Source organism: Pinus tabuliformis, chromosome 6 (assembly GCF_031772625.1).
Source record: "Pinus tabuliformis cultivar Carrire ecotype Pingquan chromosome 6, CPIR1, whole genome shotgun sequence".
Taxonomy (NCBI): Eukaryota; Viridiplantae; Streptophyta; class Pinopsida; order Pinales; family Pinaceae; genus Pinus; species Pinus tabuliformis.
In genome coordinates, this window is record NC_142292.1 from 86,174,289 (window position 1) to 86,194,754 (window position 20,466).

A 20,466-nucleotide genomic window follows, 5' to 3' on the forward strand; every position below is an offset into this window, starting at 1 on the left:
AACTCAAAGTTAATCCCCGAAACCCGGTTAAAGACTTTCAAAGTGGTTTGGTCAACTGTGAGGTAAAAGATTTCCCAACCCAGGTGAATGAAAAAGTGTCGTGTTCAAGAGTGGTAATAAAGTTTCTTTTGAGACAAAAGGTAACAAACAGGTTCATTCTTCTCTCTTTTCCCCCACCATTTCTGGCAAGTACCTCTTTATTTTTAACAAGCTTGAGGAGGATAACATATGCTTGATTATAAGCTCATCCTTCGGACGAGTCCAACCTAGTTTAAATTCGAACCCCAGGAAGGAGTGGTTCGTTCCTGTTTGTAATTGAACAGGTCCTCTACTGTAAAAGTTTAACGAGCCCAGTATAGGAGAAACTCGGCGTTTTTCAATTTTAGAGAGTCTGAAAAAACTAAAGGAGACTCCACGTTGAACTTTTTCGTACATTTGTGTCCCTCAAGCCCGAAAAAGTATAAAATAATACCTGGGGGAACCGCTTGATCTTGCGACCAAGGAGTACTTTCATAATAGTGTCGTTGACCTGAAAAGTAAAAAGTGATCAAGGACACGTCGTTTTATTTCCTTATCGAGTTTGAAACGACAAAAACCCGACAATCTTTTCCTGATTTTGCGGTCAGAAAAGAGCTAAAAGGGGACTGTCTTTTAATTCCGTTTTAACGAGTGTAAAAGAAACGCTCGGCAATCTTTTCATGTTTTAAGAGTCTGAAAAGGGCTTAAAAGAGAACTCCAAGGTTTCATTTTTTCGTAAGTTTTAACGAGTTCGAAAAAGGGATAAAAATGTACTCATGGTTTTCACTTTTTCGTAAGTTTTAACGAGTTCGAAAAAATGATAAAAATGTACTCATATGGCCGACTTTCAATTTAATTTACGAGTAGGAAAAGACGGAAAGATCTCGGCATTTTCATTTGTTTTACGAGAATGAAAGATAGCAAAATAATCTCGGTATTTTCATGAGTTTAACGAGTCTTGAAAATAACTGAAATTGACTCGAGATAGGTTTCATTTTTACAAAAGCTTGAAACAGAGAAAAACTATGCTTCAGAGTAGTTTCATTTTTACACAAGCTTGAAACAGAGATAAAACTGTGCTTGATGCCCCCTAAGCATAACTGCTAGAGTGCATGCCCCCCTAGCTTCATTTCATTCAACCATTTGGATGAAATGAAGGTTTAGGTGCGAGATCATTTGAAAGACTCGACCTAAAACTGTAAGAAAATTATGCAAAAACTGAAATAACTAACCTAAACGTACAACCTAACATCTATGAGGTCTAGTCAAATTCTCGACTCAATTAGAGGAGGATTTGTTTCATTTTTTAACGAGCTTGACACAGGAAAAGAACTATGCTCGGATTCAGTTTCATGTTTATGCAAGCTTGAAACGAAAAACTATGCTTGTTATAAGTTCGCATGCCCCCAGCATAATGACGCAAATCAAGGTACATGCCCCCCAAGCTTCATTGCATTCAATGAGGTGGATGGAATGAAGCTTTACTTTCAAGATCTTGGAAAGAATTGTGGGGGTTGTTTCATTTTTTAATGAGCTTGACACAAGATAAGGAACTATGCTCATGTCTACTCTTTACAATCTACCTAACAAAAACTCTAAACTAAAAACCTTGATTCATTTTTTAACGAGCTTGACACAAGACAAGGAACTATGCTCTACAATCTACCTAACAAAAACTCTAAACTAAAAACCTTGATTCATTTTTTAACGAGCTTGACACAAGACAAGGAACTATGCTCTAAAATCCTTGATTCATTTTTTAATGAGCTTGACACAAGATAAGGAACTATGCTCATTACTACCTACTTAACCTACCCTTGTTTCATTTGTTAACGAGCTTGACACAAGACAAGGAACTATGCTCAAAAATTTCGCATGCCCCCAGTTTAATGATGCAAAAGGAGGTACATGCCCCCCAGGCTTCATTGCATTCAACCGGCTGGATGAAATGAAGGTTTACTTTCAATATTTAACTTGAAAAGGGAGTTGTTTCATTTTTAAAGAGGTTGACACAAGAAAAGAACTATCCTCATACCTGATTCATTTTTTAACGAGGTTGACTCAGTAACAGGAACTGTCCTCAAACCTGATTCATTTTTTAACGAGGTTGACTCAGTAACAGGAACTATCCTCAAACCCTACTTTCTACAATCTACCTGATTCATTTTTTAATGAGGTTGACTCAGTAAAAGAACTATCCTCATCAACTGATTCATTTTTTAACGAGGTTGACACAGTAAAAGGAACTTTCCTCGGACACACTGATTCATTTTTTAACGAGGTTGACACAGTAAAAGGAACTTTCCTCATTACATCCTAATTTCTAACTATCTATATGACCTAAAAACTAGCTGATTCATTTTTTAATGAGGTTGACTCAGTAAAAGAACTGTCCTCATGACATCCAATTTCATTTTTTAACGAGGTTGAGAGAGGAACAAACTATCCTCGTACACACTGATTCATTTTTTAACGAGGTTGACACAGTAAAAGGAACTTTCCTCGCTAATCCTACTTTCCTATATAACCTACTATCTACCTGATTCATTTTTTAATGAGGTTGACTCAGTAACAGGAACTTTCCTCATAACATCCAATTTCATTTTTTAACGAGGTTGAGAGAGGAACAAACTATCCTCGTGACATCCAGTTTCATTTTTTAACGAGGTTGAGACAGGAACAAACTATCCTCGCAACCCTTGTTTCATTTTTAAAAGAGCTTGACACAAGACAAGGAACTATGCTCGAAACACCCTATTTCATTTTTTAACGAGGTTAAGACAGGAAGAAACTATCCTCGTACACACTGATTCATTTTTTAACGAGGTTGACACAGTAAAAGGAACTTTCCTCACGTCAGCCTGTTTCATTTTTTAACGAGGTTGATACAGGAAAAAACTATCCTCGTACTCACTGATTCATTTTTTAACGAGGTCGACACAGTAAAAGGAACTTTCCTCGTACCATCCAATTTCATTTTTTATTTAAAACATGAAAACTACAAGTGTTTAGGCTTACCTTATTCCAAAACGCTGTTGTTGTAGTCCGTCCTTGCCGATCCGGATGAGCTCCTCCTTCACATCAATTCCTGCAACCACAAACAATCAAACAATTACCAAGCACTTGCATCTCATATAATAAAACATATATTCAACATGCAGACCAAGGAACACATGAAATAACTCATTAACACAAGCTATTGAGAAAAATGAACCAGTTTGTATTAATAACGAAACAAAGAAACTCTTACAACCTGGCCTTGGTGTTGTGCAAGTTCCTCCCAGGGTCCATCAAGGGTTTTCCTCTACTTTGACAAAGCTCACCCACTTCCAAGTAGAATCAAGCAAAGACAATCTCTCCTCACAAGGTTCTAAATGGGAGTCCTAATTCCTGCAGCATTTACCCAAAGAAAATGTATAGCTTCAACCTCCTCTCCCTCTGGCTCAATGTCTTTATTTATAGTGCTGTAAAGAGGTTATTCAGGTCCACTATCAATGGGATCATCCCCCTCTTTGGGTGGGATAGCTCCCTTATTGATGGGATAAGTTCCCCCTTAATAGAGATACATGAACCAACTGGAGGCGCATCCAATTCATCAAACCGACCTCTAGAAAGTTCTAGAAGTAACCACAAGTAACTTTTTTAAGATGAAACTCGCGCATTTTGCCTTTTATAGAAGGACGCACCTGTCCCTTAACATACAGAGCGTCCAAGGACGCACCTTTTGTGAACATGGTCAGCGTCCCCGCAGGTAAGGCTGGAGAGAACCTGCGACCCCAGAGATAAACATATTTTTTACAAGACTTTCTCTCTTCTTTGAGTTTGAGATGGATAACAGAGGCATAAGACTTGCCTAAGAGGGTAGCATGACTGTTGATTTGAGCCATACTAATTGTAAGTGGTCATGGTGACATTTTTTAGTGTAACAATTAGGGGAAGTTTTTAGTTGGTCCAGTCAACTGCCGATCCATGTTTTCTGAAGAGCCTAGCTAAATTAGCTCTGGGCTTATCATAATATTTTATTGGTGATAAATGAAGGGTTTTGAGTTAGCACCTTCTTTAAAAAAAAAAAAAATTGGTGTGGAAAATTGATAGATCTGGCTGTTAAGAGCTTTAGATTACCAGATCTCGTAGCAGAGTTGGAATCATACTCCTCAGATCTAATAGATCTACCATTATTGTGCATAGATATGCATTTTTTTCTTGGGTTTTCTGACTTGGTTTTTGAGGTTTTATTTATTTTTGTATATCTAGGTTCTGGGTGTTTTTGTTTTCATTTTTTTTGCAGGTACAGGTTGCAGATCTGAAAGAGAGGTTTGATTTGAAGCAAGATCTAGGCCCTGGAGAGTAAGATCTAACCTCAATACCATTTTGTAGGGGCATTGTTCTAAATTATTTTCAGTTTGAGGATTTCAGTGTTTAAATCTGGGGTTTTTCTATAAGAGTTTCGACGACAAATTTTGAGCAGAAGAATATATCATTTAAATTAGAATTTTCTGAGAAATTTTCTTAGGTTTTTGGGCTACCATTTGTCCCCTGTCTGCTTCCCTATTCAGGCTCCATTTTCTACTGCATTTTTCCCCTTCGGAAAATTTCGATTATTTTTTATTTGTCAGCGTTTTGGGGTTTCTGGAGAAAATCAATTTTCTTTGCTATGTCCCATCTGCAGCCTTCCTCATCCCTTCTGTTACGAGTACTTTCCCTTGACATGCACAAACAATCCTCCTCACAAACCTGCGCACTGCCTTTCTCCTCTTCACATCTACTGCATTCCTCGAGCTCCCCAACACCAACCCACAACCTTCTTTCCTCCCTCGTCCATTAGTTGTCCACCCTTGTCCCTCACTGCCATTGCGTCCTTTTATGTGCATATTCCTCACCCTTGAGTCGACGTCCTTACCCTGTCATGAGCTCCTCCATTCCGATGTCGTCCAAGCCCTGAACTGCAACAAACAAGCTCCCACATGCTTTCCTTGCCCACGTTTCCTTTCTCCCGCAAGCTGTTGCTATCATATCTACGTATCTTGCTTCTCCGTCAAGAGCTCCAGCTCCATCTCCTCACAACCTTTCTCCTGTCGAATTTCTTTATCATCGTTGAGCTCCAGCCTGCAGATATAACACATCATTTTACCTTTGTTTCATTTTTCATTTAGGTTTGGTATTTTTTAGTTTTGATTTATTTTTTTATGAGTTTGTAGTTTGTTTTTGTTCTTTTGATTTTTTTTTTTTAAAGTCTAAAACATAAATAAAATTTCATTTCGTTCAATTTTTTACTTTGAGTTTTTTTGGGTGTTATATAATTCGATTTTTTTATTTGTTGCTTTTTCTTTTGGACTTTGATTTTATTTATTTCTTTGCTTGAAAATAAAAAAGAATAAAAATAAAACCAAAACTCGAAAAAAATTATCGTTTTTATTTTAGGTGACTTTGAGACTTCTAAAAAATTAAATCAAAAGATAATTTTTCACATTAAAAGATTTTAAATTATTTTTTTTGGCCTTTCACCTATTAAAAAATTATTAAATCCTTTTGATTTGTTTTACTTTGGTCACATTTAAAAAATCTTAATTGATCATTTACCACATTAGTCTTGCTTATAAAGCTTAGCATTTTGCATCTATTGAGATTGATTGTCATATTAATTTCTTGAATTATTCGATGTTCATTGCATGTTAGCTATTTTTAGAGTGTTTTCAAGTAATTGTTAAAGTACTCTGTCGTGGAATTGTAACAAATTGCATATCTTTGTTTCATAATATGAGTATTTTTTTTCAGCATCTTTTTGTTGAAATTAGCAACAAGAAATGCTAAAAATAGCATTTCTATAAGTAGCAGTTCGGGTACCAGTGTTGGACATAGCAACAAGGAATGAAAAATGGAAGTGCTAAAAATAGCATTGCTATAAATAGAATTTTGGGATGGGTTCCAATTTTAGTTGGTCCCTGAACTAAAATTGAGAAGTAAAATTCGAATTTGATCTTAGCAGCTGTTTGTAAAATAATTAATTAATTCATCTTGAGTTAATTAGTTGTAGAAAATCAAACATGAAGTCTTTGTGAAGACATGCAATAGTTATCCCTTTGATTGAGGAAGTTATCCCTTAATTAAGGAGATAAGGATGAGTTGCATTTGAGTTGTAATTAGTTAGCTCAGTTAACTGAGTTAAGTCTAGTTAAATTAGTTCCAAATAGTTAGAGGAACTAATTGTACAATTAAAATAAGGGACAATGTACTATCTGTTGGAGGATTTTTCCTATATAGGAAACTCATCCATGCAGAAGGAATTATCTCCTTTAGGATTTCACAGTTACTTTTGGGTTTAGTGAGTGTGTGATGAGGCCAATTCACATAGGTGGTAGCATTGGACCCCAAGAAAAACTGCGCAAGGAAATAGGAGGCTTGGAGGGTAGAGGAGAAGGTTTGTGAGAAGCCTTTTACTATCTATGAGTAGCAGTTAGATTGTACTGAGAGCAGGATAGATTGTGAGCTAATGCTTTGTGTAATCTGCACATATTTCCACTTGCATGATAATATAGAGTTCGGGGTTTTTAGCTGAGGCTTTCCCCAGAGTATTCTTTTGTGTTCATGTGTGATTGTTTTTTTGTTCTCAGTTATATGTGTTCTAATTGATATTGCTCATATTCGATTAAGCTTCCGCAAAGTTTGTTGTAGAAGTAGATATTGTATTTTGCTTTAGTATATTACGTAATCTATTGATCTATAGTGGGAATTTCTACACTTTTGACATTGATATTAAAATGCAAAGAATTTTTTTCTCTCTTTGAAATATAATTGTATCAAAAATATTTGAAGAAAGATTGTGGTTTAATTGTGATATTTCAAGGGGTTATTTTTAAGTCTTCATCTAGTAAGTGAAAATTTCATTTTGGTGATTAAGGGCTTTTGTGACACAAGTGTTTCTAATCCTCGAGTCTAACTTCATCTCATCATCTAGTGTATTTTCATATAAGTTAACTTTGCATAAATAAAATTTACTTCTAAGCATAAGCTTGGTCGATAGAAAGATAGGTATCCATCCATGTTTTCTTGAGAAGCCTGCTTTTAATAGTACTTAAAACAGTTACCTTGTAGTCATCAGATCCATAACTCTCTGGAACGTCGGAGGCATTGAGTACGTTAAATTTTCAGGAGAGGTATCATTAATCACACCTTAGTGTGCTTTACCTTGTCTTCTCTCTACCAATTAATATGAAATCAAGCTGAACACATAAAGGATCGAAGGATTCAAATTCAGATAGGAATTTAACTAAAATTAACCAAGATTATTTCATCTCACATTAGTTTTAGGATCTACATTTCATATAAGATAGTCATTCATCTAAGAAACAATTTCTAATCGATTACTTGGTCTTAATTTCCCTATCAAGATCATTGACTCCATAAGGCACTGGTATCAATCATTTAAATCTAATAAAATCCTATAAGTCTTGCTAAATCTTAATCAAGTACTTAGTCGCTTCACTGTGTCTCCTGAACTGGTTGGTTCCCAACTAGTTCTCCTTCATTCCATTTTCCATAGGGTCTACCCCCCTTAACTTGCTATAGGGAGACAACTTAAATAGAGAGATTGGGGATTAGGGTGATAACCCCCGATTTGAGTTATTGTTGTGGTGCCTAGACATTATGTGTGACAACATATACCATATTCACCATGGTTCACCATAATAATCACACTGATATACTAACCCTTGGACACCATGTCAATTAATGTTATTCCCCTTTATGTATTAATCCATTTATCATGCATTTCAATAATCCATAACCCACAAAGATATTTACTTAGTAACCCTAATACACATTAATTGTTGAACAAGATGGTAGTGGTTGTCTAGTGGCTGTCATTGATGTAAATCTAGTCATTTATGTCAAGCTCATGGGGAGTTTCAAAAGCACATGAAAAGTTCTTGGTCAAACAGTCTTTTCCAAGACCTTTTCAATGAAATATCTCACCTGGTCTAACTCCCAAGGGAAGAGGAGCAATAAGAGTTTCAAGTGATTTAGTTCAAGCAAGGTTCCAACAGGTTATCTTTCTAGCATGAGCCACCCCATCGAACCAATGCCAAAGTTGAAAGAACCTTACGAGGAGATGCAAAGGCCTGAGAGTTTTGGAGTGATAAAGTTTTGGTCCTAGGCCTTGATCACAGGGAGTTGGGTTAAAGAACCCAAGCACTTATCGGACTATCTGGTCCATTCAACATGAAAACAACAAAAATAATGGTGAGTGACGAGCAATGGCTCGTAAGGCTCATAGTCATAACCCATGGTCACAGAGTGCTTGACCTAGACACTAAAGTGATTATCAAACCACTAGGGCCAAGCGATGTACACACAAAAGGACAACCGACAAGCCATAGACGACAAGCCTTAACATGCTTTTTGAGGCGCCAGGTGGTAGAGACATGTGGTAGGATGATGACATGGAAGATTAATGTGATGGTGTGGCACTCTATGTTCATGAGACATGTATTCATATTTGGCATTTTTTGGTGGCTAAGTGGCCCTTTTTTGAGTGACATGGAGAAACAATGCGGGATGACATGTGTCAGAAATGTAACGTGGAAGATGAAATGGTAGCACCCTGAGATACACACTAGAGAGTGGTTTTGTAAGGCTATATAGTGTTAAATAAGTCAATCATGGACGAGTAGTAATAGTTGGATCTTAGGCATCAAGCTAGTGGGCATGACTAATTGATGTGGTTCCACGCTAGATTGAGTGCACAAACAAAAAATTGTGGGCCCTCCCCACACATTAAAATTTGGAAAAGTAGGGGGGACCCAAAGTGCCATCCTTGTCATCAAACCTGATTAGCCTATGGGATTTTCTTGGCATGCTTGAAAGAGGTAGGGATGTGTTAAGTCACATATGCGACAAACTATGAACAACAACCCCCCCCCCCCTGCTTTCTTATTGTATAAACGGAGGGGGGGAGATGAGGTTCCAACCATTAAACTCAGTTGGAGCTCTTGGAACACCTTTTGAAGGTTTTGATTGTTTAAGGATTGGGCAAATTGCCTTGGTTTAGGGTTAATCCCCTTATTCTTACATTTTGCTTCAGGCATATGGTCATGTGCACTTAGGAGCTAACCATCTAGGGTTGTAAACAAAAAATTGGCGTTCGGGGTGAAAAAAGCCATTAAAGAATTAAAGTCCAAAAGGGATGAAAATTATAGGTGCAACGCCTATAAATAAAAAGGATGATGACACAAGAAGGAAAAGTTCCCATGCAAAACTATGTGAATCGCTACTATTAACACAAAGATGTGTTGATAAAATTGTTTCCATTGATTTCAAAGTTGTATGTGTTATGTTAGAGTTGAGTCATTGGTGTTTGTTTGTGTCAAGTTTAGGGGTATCTTGGAGGTTATAGCTTTGAAGGCATTTTGCGTTAATGCCTCAACTCAAATGAGAAAACTAAGTGTTTCATTGTGTAGTCCTGTTAGGGAACTATGTTGAATTTTGTAACTATGGTTGGTCTTCATAATGTATATTATAGCCCTTGATGTATTTATATTGATTAATGTAAAGCATGTTCTTCATGCTATAGTTATAAGAAAAATATATATTTTTAGTCAAGTCCTTGTGGACTTTCAAAAGAGAAAAATTTGAATATTCGAAATTGATTTTTTGGCTTCAAAACTAGTTAAGTTAGCCGTCCTTCAAGTCAAGTCGACCCAAGAATAAGAGACACCCATTCAACCCAACATATCACTATATAAATATAGTTTGATCTCCTCCTTAAATCAACAATTCAATATCTCTAAAGAAAGACTCATTTGGGCATCCAAGTGAAGGACAAGAAGGATAGGGAGGATGAAAAAGAAGGATGAATCATCTCTTTCTCACTCTATCTATCTCACATGTGTGGATCTCTCTCTCTCTCTCTCTAGCTCACATATGTTGTTGGGAAGTTGCAAATGTAGGGCCAAATTTTTTGGGTAGTTGCAAGGCTAGAATTCTAAGTTTTTGGGTAGTTACTAGGAGGTTGATTCTAACCTTGGGTAGAACAAGAAGGCTGAATTGCTTGGACATACTAGAGACTTGACTTGGAGAGTGCTAGGTTTTTCCCCCAAGTGGGTTTTTTTAGGGTAAATATTGTGTTCTCTTTGTGCATTGCGGTCTCTATTGTCTTATTGGTTTTATATGGTTGAATTTATGAAGTGTAATTGCTTAATGATATACTAGAAAAATTAAAATAAGAACAACATCATTAGAAGTAGTTATCAGTTTTCAGAAATATTGTGCTTGTATATATTACACTTGAAAAATCAACATGTTATCAGAGCTTTGGTGAAGGAAGGGACATTGGTATCACTTGTTATGAAACTAGATCACAAAAGGATAAAAAAGATAGATAAACGACTTCAAAAGCAGCCTCTTCGAGGGGGAAACTTCCTTTACATTATACAAATGTACAATTCTTGGATGATACAAATGACAAGACCTCCTTTCTATATATAGGAGTATAAGGGGTCCCATTACAATCAAAGCCCACATAACAATAATATTGCAGGGGCACAAAAATAACAATAGTGGGCTTCTATGGGGCATAATAATAACAACATGGAGACTATATGAGCACAATAATACAATAAGGTGGTTGAACTAATAATGTTAGGAAACCAGCTCAAGAAAAGATAGAAAAGATAGATCAATGCCTTAGAATTCAGCCTCTTCGAGGGGGCAACCTCCTTTAAATTACATAAATGAACAATTCTTGGATGATACAAATGACAAAACCTCCTTTCTATATATAGGAGTCTAAGGAGTCACAATATAATCCAGCCGACCTAACAATAATAATATAAAGCCACAAAAATAACAATAGAGGGATTCTATGGGGCACAGAAATAACAATATGGGGGTAATAGGGGCACAACAATATAAATAAGGGGTATAACTACAATAGTAATGGGGTAATCACTAGTATTATAGGGACCCAACATGCCCCTCTCCTTCAAAAAAGTGTTGTCCTCAACGCTTGAGTAGTTCTGGATACTTGTGCATAAAATTCTCATCTTCCCATGTGGAATCTTCAGCAGATAAGTTCTTCCACTTGATAAGATACTCTGAAATTGATCGATTTCGTAGCTGTCAAGTTCTTGTTTCTGTGACTGCTTCCGGTTCCAATATAATTTTTCCTTCCTCGTCAAGTTCTGGCAATATTGTTTGAATTGGGAGCTTGTCACCTATAACCTTCTTTAAACATGCAACATGAAAAACTGGGTGCAATCGAGAAGCTGCAGGAAGCTCCAATTTGTATGCCATAGTACCAATCTTTTCCAACACCTTGTACGGACCATAATACTTTGGTGATAATTTATCATCCTTCTTAGCTTGCTTTAGGGACATTTGCTTATAAGGTTGTAGCCGTAGGAATACCCAATCACCTACATCAAAACTTCTTTCACTGCGATGTTGATCTGCCTGTTGTTTCATTCTATTTTGTGCCAACACGAGGTTATCCTTTAAGAGTTGGAGGACTTGTTGTTGATGTTCGATGTGATGTTCCACTGCTTGAACCTTAGAATTTTCTCTTAAATATGATGTGATGGATGGTGGTTGATACCCATAAAGTTCCATAAATGGGGTCATTTTTGTTGCTGTATGGAAGGAAGTGTTATACCACCATTCAGCCAGAGGCAACCATTTGACCCATTGTGTCTGTTTATCAGATACAAAGCAACGAAGATATCCTTCCAAACATTTGTTTACTATCTCAGTTTGCCCATCATATTGAGGATGATAAGATGAGCTATGAGCTAACTGAGTACCAAGACAAGAAAATAATTCTGTCCAAAAATTTCCAGTGAAAATGGGATCTCTGTCACTTACAATAATCTTTGGGTTTCCATGTAGCTTTTGAACTGTTTCCATAAATGCAGTAGAAACTGTACTGGCTTTAAATGGATGTGATAATGCACAAAAGTGTGCATACTTCGTAAGTCTGTCAACTACCACCATGATGACACTCTTTCCCTCAGACTTGGGTAAACCTATGATAAAATCCATTGAAACCTCCTCCCAACGTTGGCTTGGAATGGATAAAGGTTGTAATAGACCTGGTGTCTTAATTGTTTCAACTTTATTTTGCTGGCAAACCAAACATTCCGCCACAAAATTTTGAATATTTGATTTAAGGCCATCCCAAAAAAATTCCTTCTTAACCCTGTGGTAAGTTTTTAAAAATCCTGAGTTCCCTCCTAAGGGAGAAGTGTGCAATTCCATAAGAATCTTTTGTTTTAGCTGGGAATTCTTACAGAGGTATAAGCGATCTTTGTACCATAACAAATCATTTTGCCAGCTAAATGTATCAGAAGTACTGGAATCTTGTTGTAGCTTTTGAATAAATGCCCACACTTCTTCGTCATTCTTCCATTCCTCCCTTGCTTCGTTTATCCAATCTGGTTGGATAATAGAAATGACACACAACAATGCTTCCACATCCTCATCCTTTCTTGAGAGTGCATCTTGCCACCACATTTTTCTTCCCTTTTTTGTAGATGATTTCAAAGTCATAACCCAACATCTTTGTGACCCACTTTTGTTGCTCTTCAGAGGATAATCTTTGTTCTAAAAAGTATTTAAGGCTATCATGATCCGTTTTTACCTTGAAGTGTCTTCCCATTAGGTAGGGTCGCCATTTATTAAGTGCATGGAGTATTGCCAACATTTCCTTCTCATAAATAGCTTTGCTTAAAAACTTTCCCTTGATTGGACGACTTTCAAAAGCAATGGGTCTTTCATCTTGCATTAGAACAGCACTGTTAACACCCAGGTTGTTCCCTATGACTCCCAAGGGAATACGGCCGGGGTAACCACTAACCAATCTTTGGATCACTGTTTCTAGCCAAACTGTGATCAGAGAGGGCTCTCTCTTTATGATTTGTAACTGTTTATGATAGGGTTTTAGGCTAGCTATTATGCACAGGTTTTGTTTATGTTTTGGTTGAAGAATATCCTTCAGATCTCTTGTGATGTGATTTTCAGAGAGTCAAGTATCATTGGGCAATGGAGTCTGCGGCTGTAGGTGTCTAGAAACTTTGAGATGAACTGGTGAAACTTACAGGGCCATTTGGATGTTTCATAGAACAAATTTTGATTAATAACAGGAAGCAGGTAAGACAAACAATGAAAGCATTCAAGAATTTTCACTCGTTGTTAACTGTTTCCACCAAACTGGTTATGAGAAAAGACAGATGTCACAGGGGCAAACTTGAATCCCTGGGAATGTCTATCACAGTGAAAGATATAGATTCAAAGTGCAGCAACTAAGAATTACTCTTCTGTTACTATATCTGAGGAAAACATAGATAATAGCTCAGTTTGAGTTCAGGGTAATCATGGATTAAGTCCTGAACTATTCTTCTACTTTGCTATTAAGTGTAAAATATCTGAACGATAAAAGAGAACAAAAGACTTGAAAACATGTAATACAGAGATTTGAGAAGACTTATTGTTTTATGAAACAACTGGAATCCTGCAACATTCACCATTCACCACAACGCACCAAATACACCACGCTTTGGAAATTCAATTCTCCTTTTCTATTATTTCTCTCTGGGAATTTTTACAACGAGCGAGAGCTCTTCCAAGGGAAATTACAACAACCCTTTCCTCTATCATGCGCCGGGGTTTATATAGAAATAAGCATACAAAATATCTCAGGCATTGAGTCATCCGAGAGGGAGAAAATATCTTCGGTAGTGTTCAGAAAGTACGCAGGGAGTTATTGCAACATTAAATGTGGAGTAAATGCCCATTATGTCTGTCAGATGACTGTTTTTGACTTTAAGGAGTCACTGAGTCGGTTACATTTACTATGTACCGATCTGTAGGTACGCATTTACTTTTGCCTGCGCAATGAATTTCTCGGCTTTGCCAGCTGCGTTAGTCTTTTGCCTGCTTTGTTGGCTGCTCCATTTGCTGAGTTGGCTCAGCTTTGACTTTATGATGCCTGCTGATTTTGCTGACTGTTCTTTCCATCAGAATTTATAGAAAAAACAGAAATTAATGGATGGCTTAATGTTTACAAAATTCTCTGGATGGCATCTGTCCACCATTCTTGTGTAGGGAGCTGATGCTTGAGGATGGCCTGCATTGTTTCTTCAGCTTCTGTATATTTGAAAAAATTGGGGGCTACATCAAATAGATGATTCATTTCATTCATTATAAAAAGTAGATGTTCTATCTTACCATAGAAAATCTGTCCTGTGATAGGCCCTGTATCTTCTGAGATGCTGGCTTTCTCATTTACCTGTGATGAGGCAAAAACATTCACTCTCTTGGCATATTCTTCATGGGTGAATAATCTGCCTCCATTGTTCAGCAAGCTAGGGAGTCCTTTGCTTTCCAATACCCGAAACTTCTCAAAGAATCTGTTTACCTCAGTTTGCATATCCTGGGTTCTTCTGTCTAAGGTCTGCATCAGACTCCTAAGAGTAGTAACCCTCTTGATCATTTGGATAGTATCAGTTCTGTTTGCTATTCCCATGGTTGTCAACTGAGAACTGGTCTTATGATTGAGCACATTGATCAATTTTGTTGCAATTTCAGGCATGTTTCCCAACAAGGCCCTTGTTGTTCTGATTTCCCTCTGTGCTTTAGGAATGAGCTCCAGTTGCTCATGGATTGTCTCAATGTATGACTACTGGTTATTGATGGCCTTACCAATATTGGACCATATCATTGCTCTGATTTCGGCTATGATTTTATCTAGCTGTAGCTCTTTCTCAAGCTCCTTGATTTTGTCTTTAAGAGCTTTGATTTCTTGGGCCTTCTCTCCTACTTCTCTTTTTGTTTTGTCATGCCTTTCATTCACCTTGGCCAGCTGCTCCTTAGTTTCATTTAGCTGCATCATTTGTGCTTCTAAAGCTTGTATTTCGCTTTTTAGCTTTTGCATGTCTAAGCTCTGATCTGTGCTGGTGGGTGTTGCTGAAATAGATGTGACTGGTTGTTCAACGTGCTGAGGTGGAAGTGCAGTAGTAGGAGCAGTCTCCTCAAGATTAATGACCTGTGGAGGGGGCTGAGATGTTTGCCCCTCTTGTGCTTGTGTTGATGATCCTTTCAGAGGTGCTTGTGAGGCCTCATATTGCCCCAATTTTTCTTGTGCTTGCAAAAGTTCTTTGTAAACAGAAATTAATAGAGCAGTGGAATCCTGCTCATACCTTTGTTTTGCCACTTCATCGGTCTGTGGATGGATAGTGGCTGGAAGTTTGACCTTCTTCCTTAGTGCAGCCATATCAGCATCTCTGATTTTTAAGATCTCTTGTATCCCTTTAGTATCATTGGGGTTGTGCCCAATCTCTATGATGATTTCTTCCAGGGTTTTGATCCTGTTATCTTTGGCCTGAGAAGAGGCTCTCTCTAGCTCCAGCTGGGAAGCCGTAGCATTCAGACTGCTTGTTAACTTGTAGTTGTCCAAGGTCTTATCGGCCAATGAAGCATACACCATTTCCCCTGTTTGTTTATGCAACTCAATTTTGTCCATGGGGTGTATGTCTTTGGCAAGGACCTCTAAATTGGTCCTGAGATAATCAGCAGAAGACTGTGGCTTGAGTGCTGTAGGCATAAAATGACTCAAGGTCAGTTTGCCCTCACCTACATCGAAAGCAGACATGAGTCTCTGCTGATTGGAAGGAGCCATGTTAAGTAGGTGATTGTATAATTGAACTTTGATTGGGTCACTCCTTCTCTTAATGTCTATGAACTGCTTCTTTATGCTCACTCTTTCTTCTTTCTGCTGGCTGGAGGAGGTGACTTCCCCTCCCATTGTCCTGTCTGGTTCCTGCTGGGAGGAACTTGCTGAAATATCTTGACTTGGTGGGCCCATGCCTGATGCTTCTCGGATGGCTATATCCTCTTCTGGAAAATCGTTGAGTCTTTGCCTTTTCTCTCCTTGATTGATAGAGGATGTCAAGGGAGTTTCTCTTTCCCTTTTCCTCAGGATAAATGTGTCCTCCTTTTGAGGGGTTTGTAGGACCGAGGCATCAAATGTAGAGTCTTGCCTTGTAGGCATGACTTGTTCAGTGGTCTGAGGAGTATCCACTGTTTCCTTTTGCTGGGCAGGTGGCTCCTGCCCTTGTTTTTCTTGCTGCTGTTCCTCTTGTTCTTCTATGTCTTCCTGCTGCTGTTCCTGCTGTTGCTTTTGCTCTGTCTCCATTTCCTTTTCCTTTCCTTTTTCTGAGACTTTTCCAGCAACCTTTGTAGTTTGCTGTGGAGTAGTTGAAGAGGAGGCTGCTGCTCCAATTTGTGTGCTTGGCAGTGAGGGGACCTGTGCATAAAACTCAAGGTCAGCCATCTTCTTTTGATTGTTCAGAGCTCTTTGATCAAGCTCTTTTTGAGTTATATCTTCTTCTAGAGTTCCCCTTTTCCACTTGTTCTGATTGGCATATTTTTCAATTTTGGGGAGGCTATGATGACCATAAGCAGACAGTTTATATTTGAGTCTCCTCATTGTGATGAAGTTGTTGGGGTCATAGGGTTTCCATGTAAAACTGTGCTTCAAACCAAAACCCCCCAGTATTCTATCTGCCTCCTTCCACCCTTCATCCCTTTCATTGTAGACTAAATGGCCAAGTTGGCTCTTGATTTTCAGCTGTGCTTTCTTGCCTCTGCCTGAGAAGTGGAACATATCCACATAGCCAAACTGCCTGAAGTATTCTAAGGCAAATAGCCTCATGGGCACAAATTTGGGTAGTCTAAATGGGGGTAACTCACACCCATATATTCTGATAACGGTGTGGTGTTGGTAAAGATACCAGTCCCCAATACTGTATACTTTTGACAAATGTAGGCACCTTTTCATGTCCTCTGTCAGTCTAGGAGGAGGTGAACCAATCAGTAGAGTCAAGGCTGGATGGATGAAGAGATCAATAAACTCACAGTAGGTATATGGAGAGTAGCATGATACATGGAAAACGGATGTCCAATATACTACTGATCTCAGATTGCCCTGTGCATCTAGTCTCTTTATTGGGAAAGAAAATTTATCATGCTGGAAGTATATGAGCAGATGATATAGGTAGGAGGTGTACCTAAACACTCTTTCTCTTGGCAAATTCATCAACTGTTCATGCATTGTGTCTGATATGTATGTTGCATAATCATAGTGGATTGGTTTCCTTCCTGGGGAGAACATAAGCATCATTTGTATAACTGTTTCATCAATATGTTCTATTGAATCATATCCCAGGATGGGACTGATCATGTCGACCAGGTCTTGGCCCAATTGATTGAGGTACACACAGTTGATGGGAGGAATCTGCAAAGTGTTAGCTTTGATGAAGAGCTGGTTGACCTTAGTGATTTGGGCCTCTGTGGTTCTGGCTCCCTGTATTATCAAATCAGCTAATGTCAGAGGGACCAACTTATGCTCTGTTTGGAATTGCAACATCTCCCTGATGGCTTCAGGGGTAATGAGGAACAGGATTGAACCTTCAGCATCTAGCACTGCTCTCTGGGATGCATCATAGTGTTCAGCAACTATGTGCACAAGCTCAGGGAATTGATTAACCTGAGGAAGTTTGAATATTGGGAGGAATGACTCCCAAATTCCCAAGATGTCTGTCCCCCTCTCATGTTGGATCTTTATCTCGTTTAATATTTGCAGATGGAACCTGCTTCTGCTCATCATTTCCTCTGTAATCTTGTAGTCCAGGTCTGCCAATGCTCTGGTGTCAAATGTTCTATTAGGGACATTCAGGGGAGCCACATTGAGGGCTATGGGAGCTACAGGGGGGTCCATGCTTTTCCTTTGCAAATTTTACTCTTACTCAGGGGCTGTGTTACTATGCAGAGTAACAACAGCACAGTTTCTTTGTAGAGGGATGGAAATGCAAGTGGGAGGTAAATGCCGGGTGTGCAGCAGTTGAAATGCTGTTTTTGTAATTAAGAGCGAAGCTTAGCCCTGTTTCGGCACCTTTCAATGTTAAAAATTGGTTTAAAATGCGCCTGCCACGATTGCGCAGACAGGGCCTGGTTTCTTAGCAAAATGCCACTGGGAAAGGCTCGGCCGGTGTTTTTCGAAGTGATAATTGGAACTTTGAGGCTTTGCTGAGGAATTCAGTGGTGAATTTCTGATTTTCGGCTTTCATTAAGCTCTCTAAGGCGTTAAATAGATAATTGCAGGCGCACAGAGGATGAATGATGAGGAATACCTGGTAAGACAGCGCGCAAAGGTCGTGACCGCAGGTGAACTGGTGCGCTGGAGGCCTTCTGGTCAATTTAGCAAGCTGGTAGACAATTTGGACGTTGTTTGCATGCAGAGCAGATTAACGACGAATACGCGAAATGACCAAAAAACATGAAATTTTGGGTAAAATAGACCTTTTTATGCTTTTGGCGCGAATATGTGCTGACGTCAGCATGACGTCATAGGGTGGGGTCAAGGTCGGATGACGTCATGCTGACGTCATCGGGTGACGTGGCGCTGTATGGTTGGTACACGGTGGCGGTGACATGGCAGGACAGGTGGACCAATGGCGGGGACAGAGAGGTCGACGGGGCAGCGTAGCTGGGTGACGGGGCGGTGACGCATTGCTGACGCGGGTAGGCGGGATGAGGGAATCCGGAAACCAGCAGTGGTTTTATATCGCACCGCCTTCTGTACGGGGCGGTATCGGACAGTAGTACCTCCGACCTAAGGTGGTGAGGGCACGTAGCAGAGGCATGACGTCCTCCAAATACGGACGTCGGGAGATATCTATCGGTCATCGGATGGGCTCCGACGTCACGATGATCGTTAGATCTACGGACTTTGATCGGACGGCGGACGCGAGGCAGATGTGACGGGAGGTTAGTACGGCTATCGTTCAGACGTCGGAAAGATTCCAACGCGATCAGGGCCGTCGGATCTGTAGGCCCTTGATCTAATGGTGGTCGGGGAGTTGACATATGCGGAGTATACGGATGAGGGCGGAAGCAAATAAACCTGTTTTGTGCGCTTTTCCAATGTATTTTGATAAAAAGAGTTATATGCGCCAACCTTGGCTAACGGGCGAAAAGTGGGTTTTATGCTGCTTTGGCCCTTTGAAGCGGGTAAGGTGGGGTTTAGGGCCCATTTTAAAGGTTTTATGTGCAAAAAAGGGGGTAGAGGTAGAGGAAGTGGCTTATGAGGAGAAGGGGTATTTGGCATAGGTTTATCAACATGACCTGATGTCATTTGATCCCTGACTTGTAACTTTATTGGCTATAATGCCAAGGAGGTGGGTATTTATAAGAGTTGGGGATTTATACACCTTGGTGTTAGTAATATTAGGGGAATGGGAAAAATAGGGGAGCTATATAGTAAAATTAGAGGTTAATATGAATGAAGGGGCAAATGAAAAGGATTTTACTGAGTTTATCTGAAAATGATTTGGTTTTGAGAGTAGATCAAAATGAAAAGTTTTTAGACAAGAAATGTGGCTTCTGAATGAACTAGAACCACTATAAAACCATGATCTCTCTTCATAAATCTCAGCTGAAAGGAAGGGAATGTTAGTGATGAAATGAAGGGGGAGAGGGAGGTTAGTCATGCTCCTGCTGTAGTCTTTTACTTTGCTGCCCATCATCACCATTCTTGCAATGATAGGACTCACTTTCTGCGACCCCAACTACCTACCCAGCTGCTTGCCTAGCATTTTTTTTTTTTTGTTTCTCCTTGGAGGGTGCACTTGGACTTGCAAACCCTTACTTGCCTTTTCTTTTCTTTGGCTTTTTCTTTATTCTTTTCTCTATCTATTTCTACCCTTGTCTCTTCCAAGGTCCCAGATTAAACTGTTGGGAACCTTTGCTTCTCTACCTAAACTGCTTGTCTGCCAAGATTAGGCTGTTTGGACAGACTTCTTTCTCTATTCTATAACACAAAATTGAAATATGGCATGATCCAGATTAGACTGTTGAATCATCCACAAAATTGAAATAAGGTCCTCAATACTTGAAACACTTTTCCCAGCTCTTGCTTTCTAGGAAATATGGGATCTTTGGGATACCAAAGCAGAGCATCTTTGGCCTTTCTCTTGCCAATCATGAAATATGAAACCTATTGGTATAGGTATCCAACAGTGGCTCCACATGGGGATGGTTTTTCTTTTGAAAGACCAAGAACAGCAGGTCAGATTGCCTTGTTCCTTGACTGCCCATCTTTGTCTTTGAAATGTGCTGCATGAATGTGTCAAAATAGTGTGTTTCTCTTTTGGGAGACCTCTGATTCTATTTGCCTTTTACTGCTTGGTAAATTACTTGGGAAAACTGCTTTTTACAATCTAAAACAGAAAACAATATGTACATCTGCATATATACAAAGAATCTTTAGGTTCCACTCATGGGGAATAATCAAAGTAGTGCTTCAGCATCCTGCCATTGACAGGACCTTCATCCAAGTCAGTTTCAGTAAGACTTTTGAGGAAATAAGTGTTGTTACCTTGTACTGCTTGGACAGCAAAT